Source organism: Amblyomma mixtum, chromosome 8 (assembly GCF_055824585.1).
Source record: "Amblyomma mixtum isolate Tamu chromosome 8, ASM5582458v1, whole genome shotgun sequence".
NCBI lineage: Eukaryota > Metazoa > Arthropoda > Arachnida > Ixodida > Ixodidae > Amblyomma > Amblyomma mixtum.
The window spans coordinates 122,905,184-122,924,635 of record NC_143019.1 but is presented as its reverse complement, the minus strand read 5'-3'; positions in this window follow the sequence as shown (position 1 = coordinate 122,924,635).

The window sequence follows — 19,452 nt, the reverse complement described above, 5'->3', positions numbered from 1 at the left end:
CGTTTGTTCGTCCTGCAGGTATCCGTCTGCCTCCTGCGATGCAGTGACTCTCGCCCGAGCGAACCCTGGAACCCGACTTGGACCACAGTCTGGCTGCCAACGGTAGACCGTCCGACCCCCGTACCGCTGCATCGCTTCCGTCCTCCTGACTACATGCCAGCAGCAAAGCCCCGTCAGTGCCCGGCAACACCCATTCAAGAACAAGCTCCGAGATTATCGCTGCCACTGTCAGCATCAGCGATAACTAACGACCGGAAGTCAACCTCCTCGCCGCATCACCCCTTTATAAGTCCAGCATCACCCCGCGCCGCCTTCAATGGGCTTGGCAGCACCGCAGCTATGTCGACTACAACTCACCTGCGACGTTTGTTCGTCCTGCAGGTATCCGTCTGCCTCCTGCGATGCAGTGACTCTCGCCCGAGCGAACCCTGGAACCCGACTTGGACCACAGTCTGGCTGCCAACGGTAGACCGTCCGACCCCCGTACCGCTGCATCGCTTCCGTCCTCCTGACTACATGCCAGCAGCAAAGCCCCGTCAGTGCCCGGCAACACCCATTCAAGAACAAGCTCCGAGATTATCGCTGCCACTGTCAGCATCAGCGATAACTAACGACCGGAAGTCAACCTCCTCGCCGCATCACCCCTTTATAAGTCCAGCATCACCCCGCGCCGCCTTCAATGGGCTTGGCAGCACCGCAGCTATGTCGACTACAACTCACCTGCGACGTTTGTTCGTCCTGCAGGTAAACACTTCATGTTCCCTATTTGCCCGCCGCACCCGCTATGCGGCTTTAGTGGTGCTGCCAAGCCCAATGTGTTGTATTGGTATTGCCTGTGATTGCTATCATGTTATCATGCGCTTACTAATTTTATCAGGCGACGTAGAACTCAACCCTGGTCCCACCACTCGCCACTGCGATGGTCAGCCACCTAACGATATACTTAAGGCCCTGAATGAAATCCAGTCCAGTCAAGCCACGCTCCTAACCGAAATGAAATCCATCCGCCTTAAGCTCTCCGAAAATGACCAAACGTTTGCAGAAATCAAAAATCGACTTACCAAAATTGAAACCGACTGCTCATCACTATTAGCAATAAAGGAACAGGTAGACGACATCCAGGCGCTGTCTGAGCAAAACGCGAATGACATTGCCACTATCACAGCTAGACTTGATATCTCAGAAAATCAGTCCCGAAGGTCAAACCTACTTTTCTTTGGCCACGAAGATAACGAGCAGGAAACATGGGCCCAGTCAGAGGCCACTATTATCGAACACTGCAGCTCAAAATTAAAGACGACTATTCTTCCTGTGGACATTGAAAGAGCCCACAGATTAGGAAAGTTTAGGGCGGACAGGAATAGACCGATCATTGTTAAATTTGCACATTTTAAAGTGAAGGAAAAGGTTCTTTCATGCGCCAAAATGTTGAAAGGTACAGAGTTTAGCATATCTGAGGACTACTGCCCAAACACCGTCAAGGCCAGGAAGCATCTTGTTGAATTCTGCAAAGCACAAGACGAAAAAAAATTCAAACTTCGACAAGACAAGCTAATCATCGGGAAGAAAACATACACGTTCGATCACAGTACTCAGAAGGTAGTGCCGCACGCTTTAAACTCGTAGAAGCCAATTGTCCCCGCTCTAGCCCTTCCAACACTTCCTTTTTATACACTAATATTAGAAGCCTCCTGCCTAAACTTGATGCTCTTCGTAATCTGATTCACACCACAGAGTCTAACCTCATTATTCTCACAGAAACATGGTTAAACTCTTCAATTGCCGACTCGGAGATCCTTTCTCTCTCTTCCGATTTAAATGTTTTTCGCCGTGACAGAACTAACAAAAGGGGAGGTGGCGTTCTAATTGCTGCCAAGAGAAGCCTTCAATGCATCGAAATTAAAACTTCATCCGCACTGGAAATAATATTCGTTCTCAGCAACTCCTGTTATCCCCCCTTAGTAATCGGCGCTTGTTATAATCCCCCAGACGCTAGTAGTTCTTTTGTCGCTGAATTTCACGAGGTGCTTTTTTCCGTTACCGCAACCTATCATCAATCTCCCATTCTGATTTTCGGTGACTTTAACTTCCCTTCCATTAACTGGTCAAACCCCGCCTCAACCCTATCCAAAAACAATGCTGAAAGCGATTTCGTAAACACATGCCTTAACTTTGGACTAACACAAGTAGTTTCACAGCCGACGCGGTCTGGCATAAATTCATCCAATACGTTAGACCTGATACTTACAACTCAATCTGACAAGCTTTCCCCAATCACATACTTGCCTGGTCTTAGCGATCATTCTGTTGTTCATGGTTCCTTATACTGTAAATTACTGCATCCATCGAAAATAACAAAAACAATAACACTTTATGAGAAAGGCAATTATTCTGCAATTAACACAGCACTCGAAGAATTTTCCATCTGGCTGCTTCGTGACTTTTCGATACGCTCCGTAGAAACTAACTGGTTGCTGTTCAAGACTAAAATACGTGACCTGGTACTAACATACATACCCACTATCACTGTAACAGAAAAACAGTCATCACCATGGTTCAATCATGCGCTCAAACGCCTCAATAATAAAAAAAAAAGACTTTTCCGCTCTGCTAAACGAACTAACACGCAGTGCACCTGGCAAAAGTATTACGCTGCAGAAAAGGAATTCGAATCACAAGCTAACAAAACAAAGCGCCATTTTTATTCTGAAATTCTTCCGAACATGATAAAAACTAATCCTAAAAAATTCTGGAATACGATTAACCCAAAGCGCTCTCAGCCATTAAAACTGTACGACAGCCAGAATTGTCCTATTCCAGACAGTCAAGCAGCCGAAGAACTTAACACCGCATTTTGCTCTGTTTTCACAAAAGAACCTGATCATAATTTACCAGATTTTCCCCAGTGCCACCATTCATTCATGTCCGACATCACTTTTAATGCCTCCGGTATAGCCAAAATAATTGAATCACTAAAGCTAACATCCTCATCCGGAATTGATGGTATCAACACTAAAGTACTAAAGAGCACAAAAACTGTTGTAAGTGTGATCCTATGCAATATTTTTCAGCAGTCATTGTCATCAGGAGTGGTGCCGGAAGACTGGAAAGTGGGCAAAATAGTTCCAGTCCCGAAAAAAGGTCCTTCACATTTATGTTCCAGTTATCGTCCCATTTCACTAACAAGTGTTTGTTCCAAGGTAATGGAACACGTCCTCTACTCTCACATAGTAAAATTTTTAATATCTGTTAATTTTTTCAATCCTAGACAACATGGCTTTCGCAAGGGCCTCTCATGTGATACACAATTAGCTTCATTCATAAATGACATAAGCTCTAACCTAGACCTGAACATACCTGTAGACGCGCTGTTCTTAGATTTCGAAAAGGCCTTCGATAAAGTTCCCCATCAGAGACTACTACTTAAACTCTCAAGATTGTGCATTAACCCCCTTGTATTAGATTGGATTTCTAATTTCCTTACGAACCGAAAGCAATTTGTGTACGCTAACAACTGCTCCTCGTCTTTTTCTCCAGTCCTCTCCGGAGTCCCCCAAGGTACAGTACTCGGACCATTGCTGTTTCTAATTTATATTAATGACCTGCCTAGTAACATATCCTCTAACATCCGCCTTTTCGCAGACGACTGCGTACTTTACCGCCCCATCCACACCACCTCTGACTCTAGAATTTTACAGGATGACCTTAAACGAATTGAAACTTGGTGCGACAAATGGTTAATGTGCCTAAACACTAACAAAACGTCTTTGCTTTCCTTTCACCGTCGGAAAAACTATCAGGCATCAAGTTACACCATTTGTGGCTCGGTAATCTTATCTGTCCACTCTTACAAATACCTTGGCGTCACCCTTTCAGATACACTAACCTGGTCAGAGCATATAATGAAAGTTACTAACGAAGCCAATCGCACTCTTGGTTGCCTCCGTCGAAACTTGCGCCTAGCCTCTGCATCCGTGAAAACACTTACTTATCTTACATTTATCAGACCTAAAATAGAATACGCATGCTCAGTCTGGGATCCCCATCAAGCTAATCTTTCTAACACCCTCGAAGCTCTACAAAATCGCGCTGCAAGGTTTATTTTCTCAGACTACTCCTATCATTCCAGTGTCACTGCACTCAAATCACGGGCTAATCTTACTAATCTTGAAAAGCGACGCTGCATCTTCAGGCTGTGCCTTTTTCACAAATTCTACCATACGCCACTTAATGTTTCAGCAATCTTACCACTTCATCGACAGTCAAGCCGCACCAGCCATCCTAAAGCCGTCTATCCGCCCCCAGCACATACCACAGCACATCTTCGTTCGTTTTTTGTTCAGACCGCTCGGGACTGGAACAAACTGCCTGTCGACGCTGTGCGCCACTCCGACCCACATTCCTTCAAGACTGCCATCGAACCACTCTTCACTTGAACATTATGCCCATCCCTCATGTAATACCCCACACCAAGGGGCATTTGAGGTACTAATAATAATAATAATAATAATAATAATAATAATAATAATTCTCCGCAGTAAAAATTTCTGTGCTGCTTCACTTGCGTTCACGCCGAGCCCTGGTTGTGTAGAATAGCACTGCAATATAAAGTGTTCATAGCTATGTTTCATTTATAAAACTTATTCACTTATTAGTACCCTCAAGGCCATTTGACATTGAAACACGTTAAACAAAAGGAAGAAACGCAGCAAAAGAAAAAAATACTAGTTGTTAGGCTCCGAATCATACAATGCTAGCTAGTGTGTTTTTAAAACATTGTCTTCAAAGGCGGCGATGTGAGTGGAATAAAACTGTGGGAACAAGCCTCAGTGCGACAAGACATAATTCCAACTTTGTGAGAGGGATCAATGCGGGCACATCGATAAGACGGATTAGAGATTAGTTCATTGCGCAGGTGTGTGTTATGGAAGTGTACTTCGTGAAAAAGGCGGAGGCGTGAACTACAGCGGCGATAGGCAAGTGACGGTAGACTCAGGTTCTATTTCATCGCAGCGATACTGGCCGTCCGATTGTAGCTATCAAGAAGGAACCGAGCAGAAGGATTCTGAACAAGTTCGAGTGAGTTGGCTTTGAAGAGCTCGAGTCCCATGCAGAGGTGGCGTACTCAAGCTTAGTGCGGACTACTGCTTTTTTAAGGAGCGATTTTAGTCATGCGGGTGCAGAAGAAAAATTACGTCACAGATATCCGAGCATTCGATTAGCTTTGGATATTATATGGTAAATATGAAGGTACCATCTTAGGTTTTACGCAATATGTAGGCCAAGGTAGCGATAAGATGTTACTGACTCAAGCATAGTGTTACTAAGATGGTAGGCAGCTGGACGTGATTCACTACGAGATACGCGCAAGACTTTACATTTATTGTCATTGAGTGACATAAGCCAATGACTGCATCAATCAAAAATAGCGTTATGATCAGTTTTTAACTTGTTAACATCGCGGTCACTAGTAATCTCTCGAGACACTACGTAGTCATCGGCAAATAGGTAGATTTTAGAAGTAATATGCTTAGCTAAGTAAGTCGTTAATGCAGATTAAGGAAAGAAGGCGACCCAAAACCGGGCCTTGAGGCACTGCAGAGCAGACAGCGCTAAAAGATGATGTATGATTGTTAAAAGACACAAACTGAGAACGGTGACAAAGGAATTTTTCTAGCCTCGTAATAATTTTGGAGTCAAGGTTAAGTTGCGCTAACTTTAAGGGTAGTAGTTTGTGACCAACTTTACCGAAGGCCGTGCAAAATATAACAAAATGCAATGGGCGAGGTATCGGCGGTCAAGGTTTAGGTGGAGACTTTGCGTAAAGGTTCACAAGAGAGTGTTTTTCGAAAGCCGTATTGTGCGTGTGAGAAAAACGAATTTGAAGCAAGAATGTGAAAAAATTGGGAATAAAGAATGTGCTCTAAAATTCTGCATAGGATACTGGTTAGGGATATTGGGCGGTAGTTATATGAAGAAATGGTACTGCCGAATTTTTTACCGAGTCGTCAGGACTTTCATCTGTATCAAAACACTGTTGAAAAATTGATAACACAGTGAGGAGTAAACCTTTGTACCCTTCAGGAACTCGGCATTAATGAGGTCCATATCTGGCCATGCAGACACATCCCAAGGCTGTTATTTTCTCGATACCACAACTATCAACAATTGGAACCATAGGCAAATAATTGTAGGAGGGCGGATTTGGTAAAAATAACCCATCATAAAAGGCAAACTTCATGCAAACTATATTATGTAAAACGGGTTGGGCGATGGAGCCTCTGCTAGAGTAAGTTCGGGTTACTTAGGTCTTAGACGGAGGGTTAACAACGCGCCAGAATTTTTTAGGGCTATCTTGGAGCATGCGTTGCTTTGCATCTTTCAGTGCCAGAATATAAGCTTTGTCGGCGTCTTTATAAGCAGCCCAACGGTCGTTTGAAGGCGCCAGTTTTTTGCCGCGTGATAAAATCACTTCTTTCGGTTAGATTATTGGCGCAAGTAAGCGTTATACCAGGGTGTTCGAGCACGAATGCTGCGAAAAACATTGCGGGAGGTCTCTCCCTTAAACCTAAGATTTTCCGCCTCTGCGAAGTGCTTTTGCTCGTAAGGGCGACGTTTGTAAAATATGTGAGAAAATGTAAAAAGCACCCACGAAGTGCCTAAAATATTGTCACCACTGAATTACCTACATTGTTTTGGCAAAGTTACAGTTACAAGACGGTCTCTTTATACAATTATGTGCGCAAGGCGATGCTATCACTTAATGGTACTTAGTGAGAACTTTAGAGTCAGATTTATTGTATTTTAATGACCGTTCAGAAGCTCAATTCATATGTGTTCAGCGGAATCAGCGATGGGCGTATTTAGCATGAAACGCGGTTCTCAGGCGACCTTAAAGTGCCGCTGCATTGCCCAAACTAAGAAGGTAAGTGTAATCCAACTTCTTTTTGCCGAAGACCGAGTGCACTGGCGATTGTGCTCTTTGTCGAAGGAAGCGTTTCAACCTTTGAGGGGTAGCCATAGCACCTGCAAACCTAACTGGTGTCTTTGAGATGGCACAAAGAATGAAGGAGAAGCATTGGCACTACCGCTTGTGCCGCCCCGGTGGCTCAGTGGTTATTGTGCTCGGCTACTGTCCTGAAAGACGCAGGTTCGATTGCGGCTTCAGCGGTCACATTACGATGGAGGCGAAATTTGCAGGCCCGTGTACTGTGCGATGTTAGTGCACGTTAAATGCCCTCAGGTGGTCAATATTTACCTCAGCCCTCCGTTATGGCGCCCCTCACAGCTGGAGCCTCTTTGGTACGTTAAAGCCCACACAACCACTACCGCGTCAGTTTTAGCGGGAATCTGCGGCAATGTGCAGAATTTCAACTAGACATAGAAACTGCTTCTTTTAGAACTCAGTGAACCCGGTAGTCAGTAAAGCCTCTACAGCAGCGTAAAAGTATTCCTGACCGCTAGCTTATAGGTCCCTAAGGCGTGCTTTTAGAAAATGTCTCGGTAGGAGAGTGATTTTGTTGTTGGTGCTGATAATTATGATGATCCCTTGTAATGGCGTATACGCTACTTTAGCCAAAACGTCTCATGGCACAAGATATGTTTAGTCTCCACAAAGTAAGGTGTAAGATCCAATTTCAAGCATTCCACTCTAGAAAAGCTGATCACCATGCCAGGAAAAAGCTTCTAACTGCTGTGGTTTTTCCGGCTACGCGGGAATTTAACCTTGCGCCTCTCACATAGGAGACTGATGCTAAAAGACTTTGTTAGTAAGCATTAGCGTTAGACGAGAAAAGGAAATTTAGTATGCGAGACGACAAATTGTTCGGAATTTATTCTTCCCAATCTGGCAAGGAATCGGCTCAACCACGGCAAAACCTGCTCTCATAATTTTTCACTAGAAAGGTAAAAGGAAAGATAAATGACGTGTTGTGCTCTCTGTCGAACACTTTCGGGTTAAAGGTGGAGCTTTTCTTCCGTAGAATAAAGAAGGAATCTTGCCTTTGCTCAAAATGATGAGATAATATTGTGAAGAAGAAGATGAAGCTGGCAGTGGCGCGGGACAGAGCACTCGCGCTAGGCCAGCGGCCATATATCGTTTTTACCTTCGTTCATCGCGCCTCATTCCTCGTCTCGCCGCAACGTATCATTTCGTGGAGGTGCGGGGTTATCATCGCCTTTCTTGTGCCGGAGCTTCGGCGTCCTGCTTCTGCAGGGGTCATGGGCGTGTTCCTGGTCCACACCGAACGGCTGTGCCCCAGAACACCCGACCAGAACCAACCTCGCCGCTGAACTCAGCCTCATCTCCCGGCCCGACCAGTAGACACGAAGAAATTACGGCGCTCCGTGACCAGAACCATTCACCCCACCGGCCGGAGAAGCTGCCCATACTTGAGGACACCACCCCCTGGACCATGACGTTCGATGCGTCCAAGAGCTTCGACCGTCGGCTCCTGGTGACCTGTGGTCGGAAAGCTTCGCGGACAACGAGACATTCGTCCATCTCTTTCATTGTAGCAGTCAGTACTTCGCCATTTTTCATTCGTAATCTACCATTCTGTCAAGCCCATCAACATTTCGCGCGTCTCTTTGTCAACGATCGCGACGATCGCGCGGTGGCATCTGGTAGTGTGGCGAAGAAGACGAAGCTGGCAGTGGCGCGAGACAGAGCACACACGCTAAGTCAGCTGCCATAAATCGTTTCTTTGCCACCGTTGTTGCGGACGGAGGAGCCCTGGAGTTGGGAGGGTATCGTTCAGGGCCGCAGGTCCAGGCTCCGAAGGAAGATGACGAACTCCATTAGAGAGGAAACTGTACAGAAGGTTTATTCTACATATTTACAGTCGAAACGGGAGTGCTCTGATCACAGAGCAACATACTGTTAAATACGCTTCGTATTCCCCAGATCCCTGACTGGGGAATTTAGTCCGAAGGAAGCTGTCCAATCCGATGGGCAGTTGATGACGCTGGTGGAACCACCCACGGCAGAGGCGGTTTCGGGCTCTCTCGCTCTCTCGCAGCTCGGGGGTTGGGAAGGGGTAGATCAACAAACACTGATGTGTCGCCTTGATCACCGCGGCAAGTCCTCTGCTCGCTCCCTCCCAGCAGGTGAACGACCGTCCTCGTATTCCCTCGTCGGATGTCCGAAGCACGAGGCCTCTGTCGACGGACACAGCCGTCTCTCAATTAGCAGCACCGCTCCGTCGTTCGGCGACCTGAGGGTAGACTCGACCACTGCTCGTCGCCGCCGTCGCTGGTACTTCCGCCGGTGCTTAGCCTTCGCCGCATCTTTGTTTAACGACGACCCACGTCTGGTAGTAATCTCTCCCAGGCCCGTGTTTTCCGACCTTGACTCCGCATCTTGCTTCACGATGACAAACGTCTGGAAGCAATCTTTCCAGGCCCGTGTACTACGACCTTAACAGCCCCTCCGCGGCCAGGAGAATCTCGACCGGCCAGTGGTCACAATCACTCGCCGAGGAGAGATGGGCTTGAGTTGTAGAGTGGGATGCCTGTCCTGATTTTGTCTGCGAGCACACAGCAGAATCCTAATCCTCGCACAAGGGAGGCATTAGTCGAAACCAACCACAGAACATAGCGCCACTCCCCAGGCAGTGCAAGGAAATTCACCTGAGATCCACCAGGCTGTTAAGCAATACAAATGGGAAGCCTAAAATTGAACTCAGAATTTTGCAGTTGACAGCAACAGTCGTGGCCATAAAGCGAAACTACATGTAACCTCATAACGGCCTAAGTCAAACCGCCACGTAGCACGATTGAGGTGCTGTCTTTCAAAGCTTTGACCCACAACTAAAATTTCGATGAAAACTGCAAAGCTGAGATCACCCTAATACCCACTGCAAAACTAAAAGGATCATCAAAAGTAAGTGTAAAGTTTTGCCCAGGCTGTCCTGCACTAGCCTTCTGAGGAAACACTGTCGAAAGCTTGCTGTCTCGAAGTTGAGAGTACATTGAAGCATAAAGATATAATTCTGCGCCCTGTCATTGAAGCAGCGTGCCCGTACATCATGCTCTGCCGGCCTCTTTCCGTCAGAGTCCATGAACACTATCGGCTACAAATTGTAAAAGCAGTGTTGCAAAACTGCACCGCAAATGCACTCGCAAGACACAATTTATTCTCAATTTCCCTGACTGGACATAACATCACATTCTGTCCCAACATGACAGTTCGTTACACATGTGAGAGTCAACTATGTTCTTGGCAAAATGAACTAACTCTACTTTTCACTGCTGTCTGCTTTTCGTCCTAAGGTAGCATTATAAACTCAACTAAAAAGACAGTCCTTGGTCCTGACAATTTACTCTCCAGGACCCAGCAGAAAATTTCAATGAGCTGGAGCCTGTCACCGCGAGTTCAGTCAACACAGCCAACATGTTGAAAAACTCCCCAAAAATAAGAAAAGGATTAGCCTAAGTACCCTCTCTTTTGTGTTCAGGGATTAACATTTCAGCCGCGCCCTTCGGGGTCGCGTCCGTCTGACTTACCCTCTGGCTGCGGAAGCGTGACGAATGAAGTCGCCCCTCGCGTTATTCACTTCCTGACCACTGTCTCCGTCTGTGTGCCCCGTCCAGACACTGGGAAAGCCTCGGTTGCGCGCGCAGTGCGGAACCGTACTACACAATGGTGTGCCAGCAAGAGGATGGCCTGTCCCCCCTGCACAGTTTGAGCTGGCTGCACTGTCCCGCTTCCTACCCGTCTGTTGACACGGCAGACAGAATCGAGTTTTCCGCGCCCTTTTCAGTAGCCTGGTACTACAAACTTGCCGTCATAGCTTTCGACGTTGTTTTCTTCGCCTGGGGATCGTGCCACTCATTTTCAGGGAATCGCGTGGTCGGATATTTTTGCAACGAGAGTTCTTTGCTTTTACTTCTCTCCCTTTTCGATGGCTGACCGCACTTGTCTGAAGACACCACGATTTTGCTTCTTTCGCACGTCGCGGCCTTTTTCTGGGCTCACTACCACTTTCATCTCTAGACGACCAATTCCTAGCAATTTTGGGGGTTTGTTCTCGGACCTATCCGAACGCGTCGCACGATCAGAATTTGCTTTCTTACACGCAATGCGGTTCTTTCCTTTAGGCTTTAAACCAACCCCATCTCTCTCTACGTTAGTGACAGTTAGCACTGCTAACTCAAGACGAGAGCCTTGCAGTCCTTTTTGCTCCGGCAGTGGCGCGCTCTTTCCTCCGCTTTGCTGAGAGACTCCCCTGTGCACCTCGGGATCAACCACCCACTCATTAGGTTTCCCGCACATACTAATGGTGCACTTCTCTCCGGGTTGACAAGACACTATCTTGTTGGTGTCGCAGCTACTCACTAACTCCATGCAAGCTACCTCCGGACGTTTCATTGCCTATGGGTTATTCGACCCATACCTCCGAGGATTGTCCTGTTGCATTTGCGCGCCTACCTGACTGCCCTCGAGCACGCGTGGCTCTTATTTGTCATCCACCCTGCGGTGGGACCATTCTATACGGTTTAGTGCACACTTTTTAAGGTTACCCTCGTTTTCACTGTCTGAACCTGTAGATATGGGCACCTCTACTTTTTCCTTTTCACGCCCGTGCCACGGTCTCGCGTGCCTTTGCCTTAAGCTGTCGGGTCGGGTGTTCCCCGTTTTCAGCTTTACCTCTTTGCCGGTCACACGCTTGCACTGCCCCGGTTTCTTGTCAACGCGGTGACCCGGCTCGGGGACGGTTTCGTGTGCCTTTTTCTTACACTCTGGTGTCAGGTTCTCCCCTTTTCCTGCACCTTCTCCCTCTATCCGAGCGTCCTGTCGATCCGGCTCGGGAACGGTATCTCTGGCATCTTTGGAACCTCGCTCTTGAGTTGCCGTGTTTCGTTCCCACTCGGGCTGATCACGCGCCTGTTTCGTTTTTGCAGCGTTGAGATCTTTACATTCCGCGGCAGTCTGATTCTTAGCGGGCGTTCTCTGGACAGAAGCCGCATCGCGCATGCCTTCTTTCTTCACTCTAGCGTTTGAGCGCTTCTGGCCATTCACGCAATCTGTCCTAACTCCGAAGTGACGGAAGAAAGCTGTCTTAACTGTGCCGTAATTATCCATATCCTCGTCGGACAGGCTCATTACTACATATGTCATTACTACATATTTTTTGACATAGCTCCAAATGTCTTTGTCCAATTTTGACTTCTCACAGCTACTTTCAAATATCTCAAGAAATTTTGAAATGCTTTCGCCTCTCTTGAAAGCTCGCAGCTGAGATTGCGGCACATCCCAGTTTCCCTCGCCAGTGCTCTGGCTGACTTTTGCCATTCTGCGCTTGTGTTCTGTCTGTTGCGCCTTTTCGCACAGTTTAAGACTACCTCCTCCTTGTACATGTTCTAGGCACCCCGCTTTCTCACTCTCCGTTTTTGTTGAAGTTACGCGTCATTCATTCTTGACTGTGCCTCGTAGCATTTAAACTTTAAGCTGCAATCTTTTCCACTCCCGCTCCTGTTCCTCTATTTGCCGCTTCTCTAGCTCTGGCTTTAGCCGTTGCTCTTCTACTCTTTTCCACTTATCCTCTGCTTTCTTGAGCTCGGGTTTGAGTAGTTCCCACGTAAACCTGATTGTTACCTCATCGGCAGTTTCAAAAAGCGATTTACAAATATCGGCTTTCTCCAGCTCTTCCTGTACAACCGCACCCAACTCCTCGCACAGCGCTAGCAAATCTGCCTCCGGCCATGTCACGAGGTCCATGCTGGCTGCTCCTAGCGCCGGCTTTGGTGTTCAACTGTTGTCGTGAGGTTAACACACACACGCCTCATCGAACAACTTCCCTCGATTCCCAGCAGTTCAAAGTTATAACCCAAACGTTTGAAGCCTGGCAAATCTCAAGCAAAGTCCGAGCACTCACCCAAAGAAGTAGCACCACGAAGCATGGTCGATCCACCCGCTGCCAACTAGTTCTTGCTGTCGGAGGGGCCCTGGAGTTGGGAGGGTATCGTTCAGGGCCGCAGGTCCGGGCTCCGAAGGAAGATGGCGAACTCCATTAAGGAGGAAACAGTATAGAACGTTTCTTCTACATATTTACAGCGGAAACGGGAGTGCTCTGATCACAGCACAACATCCTGTTAAATACGGTTCGTATTCCCCAGATCCCTGACTGGGGAGTTTAGTCCGAAGAAAGCTGTCCAATCGGGTGGGCAGTTGATGACGCTGGTGGAACCACCCACGGCAGAGGTGGTGCTGGGCTCTCTCGCTCTCTCGTAGCTCGGGGGTTGGAAAGCGGTAGATCAACAAACACTGATGTGTCGCCTTGATCACTGCGGCAAGTCCTCTGCTCGATCCCTCCCAGCAGGTGAACGACCGTCCTCGTATTCCCACGCCGGATGGCCGAAGCACGAGGCCTCTGTCGACGGACACAGCCGGCTTTCAATTAGCAGCACCGCTCCGTCGTTCGGCGACCCGAGCGTAGACTCGACCACTGGACGTCGGCGCCGTCGCTGCTGCTTCCGCCGGTGCTTAGCCTTAGGCGCATCTTTGTTTAACGACGACCCACGTGTGGTAGTAATCTCTCCCAGGCCCGTGTTTTCCGACCTTGACACCGCATCTTGCTTCACGATGATACACGTATGGAAGCAATCTTTACAGGCCCGTGTACTACGATCTTAACACCGTTCATCGCGCCTCATTCTTCCACTGGCCGCCACGTAAAAAAATCAAGAAATACGAGAGTTCGAAGCTGAAGTTGTGAAGCTTCTTGCAGATTAAGATCTAATGACACTTTAACTGCACTAATTCCTGGAAAGGCGATAAGCTACTCGCATTCGTTACAGCGAAAGTCCGCACAGTCCACTACCCGCTTAGAACTGTCACCCTGGAGACTTTTAATTCATTCACATTTAGAAATTTGTATTAGTTAATTGTGGTGCTTAAAAAAAATTTAAATGCCTATATTCCCTTCTCCATAAACAAAGAAGAACTAAACTAGTTGGTGCGATATGACCAGTTGCTGTGGGTAAGATGGACCTCGTCGAAGAATCATTTGCGGTAAAATTCAAGAACCTGTGTGCATACTGCTTTGAATGATTCTCAGGAGCTAATACGTCCTGCCTGTCATCGATTGTTATTTACTTATTAGTCGCGCGTGTTTCCAAAAGAAAGGAATTGCTGTATGGTTTAGTGGAATGTCAGTTTTACCTTTCTATGATGTTCTTCTTCATTTTTTCCGAATATTAATTATTAAATTGTTGAAAGACTGTTTTTGTGCGCATCAAGTCGTTCCTTTGTAGGCCACTGTGTGTTGTACACCAACAAATTTCAGTGGCTTGCTGCTCGATCTCTTTATCGTAGCGTTTGCAGGCAAACCTGACATCCTCATACCATGCCATTTATCGCAGCGCCCGTACTTTGGCGCAAAGGTTTTTCTACTTGGTATTCGCTATCTCTCCAACCTCCGCAATTCCCTGTGTTTACTTATGCTCAGCTGGCCTATTCCTGAATGGACAACCGGCACTTCAAGATCGTGTTCCGCATCTCTCGATTTCACACCATCCTCCCCTCTTAACTTGTCCAGTTCGTTTGGTGTCATCAAGAATTCCATCTTCCGATCCTCTGTCTGCCGAGGGGGTGCGTCGCAATATTGGCTGTTCGGATAAGAAAACTTACCTCCATACTTCGCTGGCACATTTTAATGGTGCGAAAGCTGTGGCATGGCGCTTAATGGAAAGAAGACAAATTTCCATTACGTGACACGTAAAAAGGATACGTTTACTCGCGCCCATCAAGGTTAACAATAAAATTGTATAAAGACAGAAGCCATAATCTAGGTTTGACATTTACTGGCCATCTATCCTCGAATCCAAGTGTGGAAAATATGAGGCTTGTACCCAAATTGATGCACGAGTTGGTGCAATGTTTTTATTAACTGACGTACTTCGCTCATAATCTGCATGCTTGTATGCCAGTTATATATCCATACAAATGTACCACTCAGAGTGGCCTTTCTCTCGAGTGACATATTTTGGTCATTGTAATTTGATATACTCACTGACGATTCATGTCATTGAGACGAGACGAGCTAAGTGCATTTAACAATGCACATATTTCTTGTCAGTGGCTGCGTTCTCGTAAGCATTCAATTGCCTTCTGCGAATTTCAGGCAGCCTACATCCTTCCTTTGTCAAGAAGTGCATGAGGACCGGTAGCTTCTTCTTTGCACATTTACGTACATAAAAATATCCGTTAGTTACTTTCTAAAACAATAAGCTTCTCGCAAAAAAACCTTGCTGCAACCCTGCTGTATCTACGTAATCTCTTTTCGGAAACAACGCTGTTTTGAGGATTATCCTTGGAATGCCCACTTTCAGGTAAAACTACTCGGATATGATACGCTAACCGACAAACGTTCTAGTACGAATGCATCAGACGGTATGCTTACGGAAAAATAATATTAATCATTTTAAAGAACCAAAAGGAAATACATACGTAAGAAATATTTTATGCTTTAACCGTCTGACCTTTACCAGAGCTCATAAAATCTCACGGCATCCAACCACTCGAAGCAAGAAGAAAACAAAGGCATCGGGGATAGCTTCCTTCGGAATTACTAAACAAGAAACTGGCGCTTGATTTTACTTGCATTTATCGCCTTTGGAGCCACGACTGACCTATTATCAACGACTCGAATAACCTCATCCGCACTTTGCTCGCTCAAATGCATTGACAATTTCTACGATAATTGATACGATAATTGAGCAGAATTTCTTAAGATAGCGAATTTTTTTTCGAGCTCGCTTTGATGTTTCTTTGTTTTCATGTAAATATACTAGCTGTCTTTTTCCTTGGGTCTCTAAAATATTAAGCGATATGCATTAAACGAAAATAAAAAATATAAAAACTTCATCAGTTTCGAGAACCTTTTTACACATATTTTCGACAAGAACCCTTTATACAGCGACGCCGGATGTACACAGAGTGTTTACAGGGTGTTTCGTCTTTGAATTTACACAATTTTTTAAAATAGAATTTTTAGTTATGAGAGTGCTCTTTTCGGCATACCGTGTCAGTGGTGCAGTGTGTCAGAATACAGCTAAGATGTGCTAGCATGGTTGTTTGCTAATACTGAATAGTAAACTTTTAACTATTACCTAAAAGTTCCATAATTACTGAGAGGCGTGTAGCACATGGTAAGTATTATTCATATTAGTTTCTAGAACTTCAAAAACGCTGTTACCCTCAGCGCTATTACGACCAGTTACGTGCACTGGTGAGGTTGCTTTCCCTGCAAAGCTTCTCGAAAGCGCATGCATTTTGCGGCGGTATTGGCAAAATTTGTTCGGCCACAGCGGCGATTGTAACAGTGTTTTCTAAATTCTAAGAACTGATATGGCTATTACTTATGGCTGGCTATAAGCCTCTAAGTTGTTAAAAATCCCAACAGTAATAGTGAAAAAGTTAACTATTCATTGTCAGTTATCCAGCCTGCTAGTTAGCACCTCTTAGCTGTATTCTGATGTATTACACCACTCGCAATGCTTTGCTGAAAAAAGCGCTCTTTTAACTCAAAAAGCCTATTTCTAAAAATTGTGTAAAGTCTTAGGTGAAACATTGCATTTATTACATTTGAGCAGTTTTGGATGCTTTACCCACTGACAGTGCAGAGAGCGCCGACAAGGGTTTCCGCATGAACTTGTTTCATACCGGCGCTGTTCATACGCTAAGGGGTCTATGAGACAACAGGGCGGGGAAATGACCAGGGGCCGTATTCTATAAGCTGTCAGGTTTAAAATGGCCATTTCACGTCTGTATTATATCCTGCCATTCATAACTCAGATATGCCCGGGCTTTCAAGCATTCTTGTGGAGGAACCCGGCCATTGGGTGGTTGTCGATCGGACCTCACCCTTGGCTCCATACCGCAACCAATGGCAGCCAGTGCTCATGACCGGTTGCCTCCTGTTGAGAGAGCGCTGCGATGCACCGCACCATCCATTGCATATCGCAAGCAATGCAAGCCAATGGTGAGCTCCGGAAGCCAACCGACCAATGACCTGGTAGTTTTCCGCATAAGCTTGAAAGCCGCGGGTATATCAGAGTGGCCAATGACAGAGGATTCGACGGACACAAAATCCCAATTTTAAAATGGACAGGTTATGGAGCACAGCCCCAGACTACGGTAAAGTTGCAATTTTACTACTCGCAAGAAATTTCGTACGTGCATTTTAACCGAAAAAAACCCAACTAAATTCCATGTATTTATGCACTCAATAGTAACATTGTACTTTTTTTTTACTACAGAATAGTTTTCAAAGCATTTTAATCCACTATAGTCCCACCTCAATTTCTAGGGGTCCTTATAAATGCACTTTTGCAGTTGGTGTTACTGGCAATAACTTATGCTCCGCGTTGCTACCAGTTCATGGACCTGCACACTGTTCCGCACCCAATCAGCACATTCTGAACCTATCATATTGAAGTGATAATTCCCTGTTTCCGACCTTGGCTTCCCAATTTGAGTGCAATAAGGTGGATAAAAGTTTAAATCAAGGTTTCTGGAATAAAAAAAGTCTTGCAGAACTTTATTTGTCCATAATTGTCACTTAACGTTAAGAAGTATTATCTTAAAGTTGCGAACACAAACTTTGGTATAGCTTAGGACATAATCAGCCAAACCAATGGTGCGCAACGTTTTGGAAGAATTTTTATTATTTTCTTTTCAAATGAATTCCCCTATCAGCTTAGCTGAAAGTCAGCGTGAAGCCATGTTTTTTCTTCTAACGCTCTCATCCAGTTTTCGGATAGAATAAGTGTTTTATACAGTAATATGCGCTGTGGGGCTAGTTGCTTCATACTCAAATTTCTTTTATGCGCACAGAAAGACGACACAATAAGACAAGGTAGACAGGACGGAGCGCAAACTTTCAACTGTTTTATTCCGGAAAAAGTACACGAAATTTATACCAAAAAGAATGGATAGTCATCAGTGCCACGTGCAAGCCAACACCCGGGAAAAGCACATAGGAAGGGCACAGGTGACTCACCTCTTATGTAATTTATCTAAAAATGCAAAATCTTTATCATATATTGTCACAGATGGTGCACTGACACATGAACTACCGCTTTTCCTTATATGGTAGGCTTCAGCCAATTCTCGCGCAAGCGTGTCAGTGCTCCTGCACTAGATGCTTGTGCCTTGGAGCGTTGCATCACACAGTTTTCGTGCTTTCTGTTTTTTGTCGTTATCTTTTCCCAACTCACTGATGTGCGCCGGCAGGTGCGAACCGGTACCGTTCTTCAAAGACAAATTGTGTTCCTTTAGCCGCTCATTAACACATCGGCCCGACTGCCCAATGTACACCTTTCCACACTTCAACGGAATTTTGTACACTACCCCCTTTTCACACTTCACAAACTTATTAACATGTTTGATTTTGCAATCTGAGTTGCGGCTACCATCTTGCGAAACTAGACGACACATTGAAGAGAGTTTCCTTGGGGCCGAGAAAACCACGGGTATACCTTAAACTTGCTAGGCACGCGTTTGAGGTTATGAGCCACTTTATGCTGATATGGGATGACCACAGGTATCACTTTCTTTTTTGCAACTGCAACCATTCTCTGGTTCCCATTCCTTTCTTGTTTGATCTTTTTGAGAAGAGCTTCAGCAACTGAACTCACTACTATCTGGGGAAAGCCTGCCTGTTTTAGCTTAGCGATCTGATCGTTAAAGCTTCCCTGCGCCATGTGACAACAGGACTTTCTTAGAGATGACTCAAGGCACATCAAAGCGATAGCACGTTTAACAGTTTTCGTTATGCTTGGAATCAAAAGGCAACAATTTCTTCTGTGCACGCGGTTGGTACTTCCAGCAAAAGCCTTCATCCTTAAGGGATATTTTCAAGTCTAAAAATTGCAAACAGCTGTCATTGGCGAGTTCAAAAGTAAAATTCAATCCTTTGGAGAGTCGTCTAAAATTAGTAAGTATGTCCTCCACGACTTGTGGATAGGTCAAAGGTGATAGTTTCTTCGAAACAATGCAAAAGTCGTCTACATATCTAAAAATCTTTAGCGTGCTACCGTTTTGATGCGCCTCGGCCAATGATCTGTCCACACCTGCGAGAAAAATGTTGCGTGTGAGAGTCGAATTAATCATTGGTCGCTAGAGGTTGCTCGGGGACAGTAACATGTGTCGTACAGGGCCCACCGGTAGCAGCACTTGCCATCGCAGGGCTGTAGAGAATCTGCAGCACCACTGCTCCAAAAATGGTATCAGAACTCCCGACCATCTATGAATATATAGTAAGACAAATTCTGCATGAATTAAAACTATTCTACTAACGCTATCGCGTCGTACCCTGAAGGCGGAGCTTACGTGTACTTTACACTTTCTGAATTCGATTTGAGTTTCGATTTTTCCTTCTGGTGGTGCCATAGCCTTGAAGAAGGTGGAGGCCATGGCAGGGTGGAGGCAGGTAGTTTCGAGCAGCG